Genomic DNA, 9,530 nt, shown 5'->3' with positions numbered 1-9,530 from the left:
CTCTCTCTCTCTCTCTCTCTCTCTCTCTCTCTCTCTCTCTCTCTCTCTCTCTCTCTCTCTCTCTCTCTCTCTCTCTCTCTCTCTGTGTGTGTGTGTGCGCGTGTGTGTGTGTGTGGTGTGTGTATTTTTAAGGACACGGGGATTGCCTGGCATCTATTGGTTTGCCCACATGGCAACATGTAACTCTGGCAAATCAGGAAAATAATTGGGTTTTCCTTGGAAAGGGAGGGGGCTTCAAAAAAAATTCCTCTTCCTGGGACGTTTTAAAAATTCAAAATTTCTCTCTGCGATGGTTCTAACCACACAGTTGAAAAGGTTCATTTAGGCTGTGAAGATTGTATTTTAGAAGGTAGGAAATTCAAGTCCGTTCACTTTGGGGAAGTGAAAAGATTTGTGCACACTTTGAACAGGATTGTCTGTGAGTGGGGGAAGGGGGTCTTAGCCATGGTATTAGTGAGGTTGCTCCATCGCTGTCACCCCCACCCCCTGGTGGTCTGGGTCCCAGAGAAAAGAGTCACCACAACACAGATCCAACACTTTCTCCTCAACAGAACTATTTCTCAAAATTTCAAGGATATAGAAACGTATATATTACATTCACAAATAAGAAGGGGGCTGGTGCAGTTCAGTAGCATCTTGTATGTTCACAGTGAGCGGGACCTCGGCACATCTCACACACACTCACATACAAGCACGCACATGTGCAGGCATGGTGAATGGGCAAGCCTGGGTGATTATGGTCAAGTAGTTTGTCCATTTCTACCCAGTCTAACGTGGTTGCACTGGAACAATACCTCTGAACTCTCTGACTTTGGTCTGCATACTAAAGAATCCCGAGTCCTTGACAATGACCTTAGTACCTGCCAAGACCGCTGACCCCACTTAAAAGTCACTACCCAAATCCAGCAATAATTTATATATATATATATAATTATAAATATTATATATTTATAATTTTAAATATATATAATATATATATATATTTAAAGTCCTTTTGTAAGGAAGGCCTTTGAGCCATGAGCTACTCCTTAGATCCCCCTGTGAGGTTTGCAGAAACAAAAAACAAAAAGTGTTTGTTCGGGACTGGGAACTGAGTTCAGAGGTGAATGGTCCAACTTCTGATTCAGTCACGCCCGGAGAGGGAACTGGACAGAAGAACCCACTCCTGTGCCCATGATCTTAGCCCTTAAAATAATAAGCCTTGCCTAATAGATTACCCACAGGGCATTTCCCCAAACCTTTCTCGACATAGCAGTGACCAGTTCATTCTTCTGAAAGCCAGTGGACAAGGCCTGATTCCATCTTTATATAAAATTTAAATCTTTGGTTCATTGTGGACTTCTTCGCACCTGTTCTGGTTTCTCTTCAAACATTGCGTTACATTCTTCCTCTTTGTGACTGGAATTTGGACACTGTCATGTTTGGCACTAAAGGGTAGCACCTTCCCTGAACCCCCTCTAAATTGCCCTTGTGACCAGTGGCATAGTGACATCTTTGTTAAATTCTTCAAGAAATCTAGAGGAAAGAAATGGGGGGGGGCTGTAAAAATATGTGTATGTTCCCTCCCAAATTTATTGTTATTTGCTTACAGATTTAAAGAAAACTGAAAGCAGTTGGAGACTTGTGATTGTCAGTTAGAAGGAAAAACTCAGCGAACATCCACACAAAACACCCGAGACCAAGAGCCACGCAGCAGGTACCTTTTAAAATTGTACCATGGGGCAACGAATTCACCAGGATCTGGAAGACACCAGATTCTTATGAAAAGGTCAAAGTTATGGCCTTGGTATGACCTCAAAAGAAAAAAAAATCTATTTGTGAGGCAATATGATTGTCAAAAAGGTTTTAGTAAATGCAATTAGAGTGACAATCCTAATCCAAACAGTTGAACAAAAAAAATTTTAAAAATAAAATAAACCTCACCCTCAGTCATTAGATCATGAGTTGTACTGGATGACAGGGTGATTTTTTTTCTTTTTCTTTTTTTTTTTTTTGACATTTCCCTTGTGTCTATATTAGAAGAGACACCTCATAGGCTGAAATCAGGGTTCACTTGCATACACCCACCAGTCTGACCTGGTCCTCACCTGGTCAGCACCCAAGTGTGAAACAAAAGGTTTCCACTTTTCATTCTTGCTTCCTGACCACTTGCATCCAGCACTGTCTTTCTCTGAGTGAGAGGCCTAACACTGGTCCCGTGGGCGGCCGTGGCTCACGGCAGTGAGAGGTAGCTTGTTCCCAGTCACACTCCCCAGGTTCCACAATGTTCCATTTCAGTAAGAAAGCTCTTTTCTAAGGACACGTTGTTCTAAAAGAGACAGGAAGAAGAAAAAAAACTGTCTGTAATTTGTCATGAATTTCAATTACAAAAAAAAAAAAAACTTTTGAATTTTTTTCCCTTTTTTCAAGAAAAAAAAATTGGCGTGCCTCCAGCTTTTAAGAATGTGGTTAACACAGAAAATGACAGAAAGAGAAAGACTGTGTGTGTGTGTGTGTGTGTGTGTGTGTTTGCAGAAATATCTCAGAACACAATATTCTCATAAGCCAGGCTGAGGTTTTCTGGACCAAGGTGCACATGGCACTCTGGGTGAGAAAGAAGATTTTTGTTTTTATGGGCAATGGGACTGTTCTGGTAGGTTCCACAGCATTCCCCAGAGCTGACACGTCATGGAAGAGTCTACCAGAATCCCAGACTCTCATACACACCAGAGAACCAGTCTACACTCGAAAACACGGCTCAAAAACGGGTTTTGGAGAGGAGAAGAGGAATCGTTCTGTCATTGGAAAGTATAAGGGGGCCCTCCTCCCCCAAATATACAGAATACTCACCAAACGGGAGCAGAACGTTTTTTTTTTCTTTTTTCTTTTCTTTTTCTTTTTTTTTTTTTTTTGAAATGTGCAACTGTGTGAAACTTGTCTGGTTTCAGATTTACACAGAAATGTGGGCCCGTCTTGTTTTCATCCAAACAAACTCAAGCTGAAGAACGTCTTTCTTAAACTGGGAGAGCATTCCTGTTCCTTAGCCCACCAGCGCAGGGTTCCCCCTGGAACTTATTAAATATGCGCAACGCAGAGAGGTGCTTTCTCCGGTTTTCTGGAGGCTGAGCCCAGAAAGCCTGGTAAGCAGGTAGAAGACCGAAAAACAAAATTAAAAAAAAAAAAACCAGCAACAAAAATAATAGCGACCTGTCCCCAGCCATGCTGCGTGGCCTCAAATAATGTTTGTCGCGTAAGAAAATGAATAGCTTCCCGCGATTACAGGACAGTGCATCCTAACTTGCTAGTGGACTGACCTGGGTCCTTCTGACAAGAGGTCAGAGGTCACCAGGGCTGACTGAAGAGAATAGGTGCTTCCCTCGGCTCGGTTCTACAAGGAACAATTAAATGCAATTTTGTGTCAAGGAGTGATGTCCTCCTCAGTCTGGTGCCTGGGCAGTAAGCCTGTCCCTGTGGGATATCTCTGCTCAGGCCCAATCTTTGGTACTACACAGCTGGAATTTGAGGAAGCTCATACTAAAACGGGATGGTTTAATAAGACACAAATGAAGGTGCGCATGCGCCTCCGGGGGAAAGCCATGGAAACTGCATTTTGCAGAACTTGTCTGAAGGCCTAGGACCAAAGGGATGCTAGGGCTGAGCCAGAGAGACCTTATTTAGAGCGGAATGATCAGAGGCAAGGGATGCTGAGGACACAGATCTTGCTGGAGTTCAAAGGTCATTGCAGGGGCTTTAACTTTGAGAGCAGTAGGGGAGTCAGCAGAGAGCTTTGAGCCTTCTGATTGCGGCACATTTGGGAAAGGGGGCACAGGAACACACAAGCAGAGGTTCCCGGACAGTCCCTGTCCAACCTCAGTCAGGCTTCCCAGGTTCAAGCTATGCTGTAGGTTTGGTTTTTGGTTTCCATGTTTCAGTTTCCAAAAGGATGATGATTTAAAAACAACCAACCAAACAAACAGACAAACAAACAAACAAAACCCGACAATAGTGAATGAATAAAAGAACGTGCTCTCCTGCCTGCGTTTAGAGCCTATATGGAGAAGCTGGGCTGGACCGGGCAGGGCCGGGCTGGGCTGGGCTGGGCTGGGGAGATGAGTACCCTGGTAAAACGCTTGCTGAGCAAGACCGGGGACTGGAACCCACATAAAAAGCCAGGTGTGGTGGCATACTTTGTGATACCATCACGGGGAGTCGGGGACAGAGATGTGCAGAACCCCAAGATCGATAGCCTGGCAGCCTAGTCTGTTGGATGAGCTCTGAGCCATCGAGAGAGCCTCTTGTGGCAGCAACTCGTGAAGGCACGCGACGTGATCTCTGGGCTGATACACGCATGCGCACACATATGAACGTATATGCACATGCATCGTTCCGCTCACCCAGTACAAAGAAACAGATGCCTGAGTGCATGCGCGTGAACACACGCACACACACGCACACACACACACACGCACGAAATGGAGGAGGAAGAAGTTAAGTCGAGAGGGACTTCACTGCACAGTGAGAGAGTCATATTAGAGACACCCTCACACACTCACACCTCTTCTAAGTGTTTATATAGGGGGAGGGGGTTCCTCTCAGTGTTGGGGGAGGTTCCTAGAGGACCCAATTCTAGGCGCGTTCCCTGAAAGCCAGGCTTGGCATTCCCAGGGGCTCAGAGCCCTGGCTACATTTTAGGAAATTCATTCCTAAACTAACCCACGGTACAGAGTAACTGCCAGTTTCCTCCTACTCTGCTTATTTCACTGAATCGACCAAGGCCTCTACTGTCTCATCTGTAAAATGGGAACTCTAACTTGGAGCCTGCCTTCCTGGAGAGAGGCAGGCATACACTGATGCCATCACGCACTTAAAACACTACGCAGATACATACAAGGCATTTATGTAATTATGCCTCATTATAGCCTTGAGTTTTATTTTAAAGGGATAAAATTAAGAAAGCTAAAAAGAAATCTAAACAAAGAGCTTAAGTAATGCATGCTGAGAGTATGTGTATACACATATAGAGTAATAGTGAAGACTTAAAAAAAAATGCGTGCGGGCAGGGGTGGCTCACTCCTTTAATCCCTGCACTCAGGAGGCAGAAGTAGCTGGGTCTCTGAGTTCGAGGCCAGCCTGGTCTACAGAATGAGTTCCAGGATAGCTAGGGCTACATAGAGAAACCCTGTCTCCATAAAACAAAACAAAATAAAATAGCCAAACCAACTAAGCAAAAATGTTTATCCAAAATTGAAATAAAATTAAATACAGTCTTACTCGTCAGAACACAATGCGCTTTTTATTATGTCTTCTGGTTTTTCTATGTTTAGGATATAGTATGAATGCCCGAATAGTCCTGTTGGTGTGTGCATCATTGTCCGTGTGTATAGACCACAACATAGCCGAAGCCGTCTTACACCTCAAACATTATGTATTTATTAGGCAGCATTGCCACAGCTACAGAGCAGGGTAGAGGAGCCCCATACAATCCAGTGTGATTATTTTATAGTCATGTGGTTATTTTATAGTCGTGGAAATCTATGTTTACAGAGAGCGGGACCACTTATGTCACTAAATACGCTATTAGAAAATTAGTACAGCTTCTTACCTTTAAAAGTAAAACGTATGTGTTGTTTTAAGGCCCGGGTGGTACTCAGTGAGTCTCGGTACACTCACTGAGTGTTCACTGGCGTGTAGCAGCTCCTCCCGTTGGCAGACTCGAACCTTTGGAGTGCAGCCTTCGGTGCCTTTCTGTTCTCACTCTAAACACAGAGAATTAATAAATAATAATAAATCATAAAATAAAGAAGTATCTTCCCCGGTCCCTGCTTTCTTTCAGTTGTTTGTTTGAGACTGAGTATGGCCTTCATCCTTCAGGCTAGCCTCAAACTTCCCAGTCCCCTGCCCAAGACCCCTCCATGCCTGGATTGCCCAAGACCCCTGCATGCCTGGATTGCCGCCGTGCCAGTGGCTGCGTCTGTCCTTTCAGCCTCCGAATGGCATGGCACAGAAAAATATTTTACATTGGGTCTGATGTGTACACCCAAGTGGGTTATTTCCAGTCAGGTACTGCCCATCAGAAAGCGTCAAAGAGTGAAGTCTTTTGAGCTATGTTGGAATGAGGCAGCTCAGCTGCTAGGGTAGAACTGTGCGGTTAGAGGATGAGTGTGTCCTTGGAGGACACAGTTGCCTGTCACATGCACATGTCCTGAGTGTGAGTTCTTCCTCCCATTCTCCTCCAGCTTGCATTTCCTGGCTGTAAACAAACTGAGGAGCCATTTTCAGGGATCATCTGTGTTTCCTTTTCTTTTGGTATTTCTCCCTTGGGTTACTGCTTATTATTGTTATATTAATGATTTGCAGAAGCTCTTTATATATTAAGGATACTTGCCTGAGATAAGTCACACACTTTGCAATATGGGAGTTTTCTATGGATGAGAAGCAAAATGCCGGCTGACAGTGGGCCCACAGATCAAGCACTCACTACGAAAGCTGAGAAAACTGAGAGAAATCCCACTGACGACCTGTAAGATGAGGCACACGGATGCTGACAGAAGGACCTGCGTACAGGAGGGGTGGCAGATGCCTGAGGCTGTGGGAGGAGACATCCACCTTCCCCCACATACACACTTATAAACACTTCTTTCTTTTGCTAGTGGCTAATGGATTCCTTCTGGGCTATGAAAAAAACAAAAATGGCCCATGATCAAACACGGGCCATTAGGCAGATGTGAGCCAAAGGTGACTGTGGAGCCAACCCAGGGCAGCCCTGTAATCTAAGAAACTCTGCTCTCTGCAGCTCGTGGAGCCGAGCCCAGCCCTGGGGTGGCTGTCAGAGTCCTTCAGAGGCCTGTTAAATTCCTGCCTTGCCTTGCAGAAATTCTGGCTTCATTCTGAGCTCTTCTCTCCTGTTCCACATAAAGTGAGAGATCAGCAGTCAGACTGAGGGACTGAAGAGAGGCTAAGGAGAAAGTAACTGCTGGCAGCCAACGAGAGTCCTTTCACGGACCGCGTTAGAGAGTAAACCTCAGGTCCCTTGAAGATGACAGAGTGCTGTGGAAAAGCAGGACTTCCCCCCACACACACACACACCCCTACATCTTTCTGGGTTGAGAGATGATAGGTGTACCATATACCTCACCCTCTGAGACTCCAGCTCAGCAGGTGTGGGCAACTAGCCAATCAGAAAAAGATGGACACTGAGGTCACATCGTTCCATCCATCCAGGGGATCACAGCTCAGTCTGAGCTCTCACAGGAAGATGTGGAGAGGGAGTCTCCTTGGGCATAACATACAGACTGCTCTTGCTGGCTCTTTGTGAGCCTCCTGAGATGTTAGGATGACATGTGTGAGAACAGACTCTGGATCCACGAATAACCCTGAACCTGGCCATCCCCCACCTAAGACACTGGTTTAGGGGCTGAAGGGCTTTGTTCTTCTGCTCTCGACCCTTGGAGAGCAGCCACAGCCCTCCCAGCTCTGGAAGAGATGTGTCATGGTGTCTCTTTGGACCACCACAGGGCGTCTCTTCACAGCAAAGACCACCATGGTCCCATCACCACTGCCACATGTTTGCTGTGACAGATGGCTCTGCTGGTCGTCATTCTTGCCCCCAGATGTCCCTGTGGTCCTTTCAAGGGTAGAATAGGCTTGGACTTGACCATTGGACTTTGGGCCTCGAGACCCAGTCTAGTATAAGCAAAGGTGCTCTCAGCCCTTCGGTACTAGCAAACAAAATTGACCTGAGAAGAAGACTGGGGCTGTTTCAGCCAGCTCAGATCTGTGGTGAGAGGGGATTGTCATCAGTGAATCCCAGTTCGGAACAAGCCAGAGCAGGTAAGTCTGACAGCAGTAAAGACTTGGCACAAGCCACAGGAAGGACCGATTGCTTGGAACGTAGCGTTGTTATGGCAATAGCTAACGGACACACACTGATAGTTTAATGTAGTCATGTTATTTCAACACAAATACTCTGAACGATAATCTTAGGAAAATTCTTGTGTGTGTATGTGAATGTATGTGGCAACATGTGTGCCAGGCCAGGGGACAACATGAAAGACTCTGTTTCCTCCTTTTACCATGTAGACCCCAGGAGTCAAATTCAATCGTCAAACTTGACAAGTACCTTTCCTTGGCTCAAATGAAAATTTAAAGACGAGCAGTTTGTAAATTACTGTCTATGGTTCTAGGGACTGGGTGCAAGCCCAAGTTGCGAGTGGGCTCAGTGTCTGGCAAGGGTTTGATTTCCACCTCTATGGAGCCTTCCCAGTGCACCTTCCCATGCTGGAAGAGAGGAAGGCAATCCGTGAGCCCTCATCTGACAGAAGTGGGCAAGGATTGCCCTGTGGCCTCCTAAATAAGGGCATTGATCCTGGTTCTCAGGTCTCATCAGATGTCTCCCGAAGGCTCCAACTCCAAAGACTACCACACTGGGTGTTAAGATTTCAAATGGGAATCTGACAGCGATTCTGACAATCGGACGCAAGCACCTGAATGACTTTTTCATTCATAGAGTGTGTTTTTGTGCACGCAACCCTAGGTTGAACAGCTGTTACAAATCAATCAGTGGCCTGCCAAGGACCAAGAGTCTGGGCACCAGTAACCTGAGAACTTTTCTGTCTCTCCACACGGAAACCAAGATGGCAAGAGGCAGCCAAGGTCAGATCACGGCTGGAACTCAGGTCTACTCGAGGACCATCGGCTGCTGGCAGAATGCAGATCCCGGAGGCTGGAACCTTTCTTTCGGGTCCTTGTCACATGCTCTCATTCACAGACTATTAGGAAATAGCCAGCCGTCATCTCCAGGCTCTTAGGAAGGGGTGGGTCCTGCTGGGGACGCTTACAAGTCAAGTGAGGGCCCCAGGAGTCAAGTCACCTGTGCCTCATAGACACCTTTGAATCTCCACAATTGCCATGTATCATAAGCAGAAAGTAAGGTTTATCCTAATCACAGGCTCAGTCCTCTCCCAGAGAAGGAGATTTCATCAAAATATATACTAAGTGACGGAAGCGTTGAGCCAGGGTTGGGAGGTGCCTTTGGATTTAGTTCAGTACAGTTTTATCCTCCAAAGCTAGAGGGCGCTGAACTTGCACAGCCCACTGTAGCTTTGTAGCTATGTCAGCGGTCTGAGATGTGCTCTGTGCTAGCTCGGAGTGTACTGTAGCTTTATAGCTTATGTCAGTGGTCTCTGGATGCTTCTTTTGCCAAATATGGGCAAGTGCTTCCCTTACTTCCCCTCCTCCGCCTTCATCCACAAGAGTTCGACAGTTCGTAAGTCGAATTATAAGGTTGTGAGGTGGCTCCCCTGCCCTAAAACACAAATCCTGGATCTCTGTAAGAGTCCCAGGGGGAAAAATCAAATGTTAGTGGAAAGCCAAGCAAGTGAGGATGAGGGAAAGAAGAAATGAGCCTCTAAGAATCCCTGAACCATGCCAGCCAAGATCCCTTCATTAGAGTGACCCAGATCTGGCCATCTGGCCAGTAATGACCCCAGTGGGGTGTCCACTGAAGATGGACACATGTGATCATTGCATGATACAGCTGACTGAGAGGCAGA

General features: G+C 46.1%; 1 long non-coding RNA gene across 1 annotated transcript in view; it reads left to right on the top strand.

Moving 5' to 3' along the window:
• The window catches only part of LOC114618650, a 2,200-nt gene extending 272 nt beyond the window's left edge, over window positions 1-1,928 (top strand). The window contains exon 2 of the long non-coding RNA XR_003710992.1: window positions 1,592-1,928. This is a non-coding gene — a long non-coding RNA (uncharacterized LOC114618650). The remainder of the gene's footprint in view (window positions 1-1,591) is intronic.
• The last annotated feature ends 7,602 nt before the right edge of the window (window positions 1,929-9,530 follow it).

Source organism: Grammomys surdaster, unplaced genomic scaffold (assembly GCF_004785775.1).
Source record: "Grammomys surdaster isolate TR1022 unplaced genomic scaffold, NIH_TR_1.0 144, whole genome shotgun sequence".
In the NCBI taxonomy this organism is placed as follows: domain Eukaryota; kingdom Metazoa; phylum Chordata; class Mammalia; order Rodentia; family Muridae; genus Grammomys; species Grammomys surdaster.
This window is presented reverse-complemented; position numbering and strand designations above follow the sequence as displayed.